Here is a 900-nt window from a genome sequence, read left to right on the forward strand (position 1 = left end):
TAAATGAAAACATTGATCTTTTCTTTTTAGAACGAGTACTCTCCAAGGAAACTGGTGGTGAATTGGTTGCTGCGTCAGACGATATGAGACGCTGTTGTTATGTGGCAAGTGCGTACTGACTTAAGGCGAATGTGCACATTGCTGATGGATCAGCAATAAACTTAATTTAAACTGTTGTGAGTATAAAACTTCCTGGCAGATTAAAACTATGTGCCGGACCGAGACTCGAACTCGGGACCTTTGCCTTTTGCGGGCAAGTGCTCTACCAACTGAGCTATCCAAGCACGACTCACGCCCCGTCCTCACAGCTTTACTTCTGCCACTACCTCGTCTCCTACTTTCCAAACTTTACAGAGCACTTTCCCGCGAAAGGGAAAGGTCCCGAGTTCGAGTTTCGGTCCGGCACATAGTTTTAATCTGCCAGGAAGTTTCATATCAGTGCACACTCCGCTGCAGAGTGAAAATGTCATTCTGGAAACATCCCCCAGGCTGTGGCTAAGCCATGTCTCCGCAATATCATATCTTTCAGGAGTGCTAGTTCTGCAAGGTTAGCAGGAGAGCTTCTGTAAAGTTTGGAAGGTAGGAGACGAGGTACTGGCAGAAGTAAAGCTGTGAGGACGGGGCGTGAGTCGTGCTTGGGTAGCTCAGTTGGTAGAGCACTTGCCCGCGAAAGGCAAAGGTCCCGAGTTCGAGTCTCGGTTCGGCACACAGTTTTAATCTGTCAAGAAGTTTCAAATCAGCGCACACTCCGCTGCAGAGTGAAAATCTCATTCTGTTGTGAGTATATTAGGCCTCTGACTGCTGCCTTAACGTCAGGGAAAAATCGGCGCTGACGGTAAGTAGGATCAGAAGTGTTACAGCTTCCGTCACCCTAAGACCAAGAAACGGAGAAACCTGTGG

General features: G+C 48.0%; 1 non-coding gene across 1 annotated transcript; it reads right to left on the reverse strand.

Moving 5' to 3' along the window:
* Positions 1–210: 210 nt before the first annotated feature.
* Trnal-caa lies at positions 211–285 on the reverse strand. Its single transcript has one exon. It is a non-coding gene; the product is annotated as a tRNA-Leu (tRNA).
* Between the last annotated feature and the right edge of the window lie 615 nt (positions 286–900).

This window comes from Schistocerca piceifrons, chromosome 4 (genome assembly GCF_021461385.2).
Source record: "Schistocerca piceifrons isolate TAMUIC-IGC-003096 chromosome 4, iqSchPice1.1, whole genome shotgun sequence".
NCBI classification, from domain to species: domain Eukaryota; kingdom Metazoa; phylum Arthropoda; class Insecta; order Orthoptera; family Acrididae; genus Schistocerca; species Schistocerca piceifrons.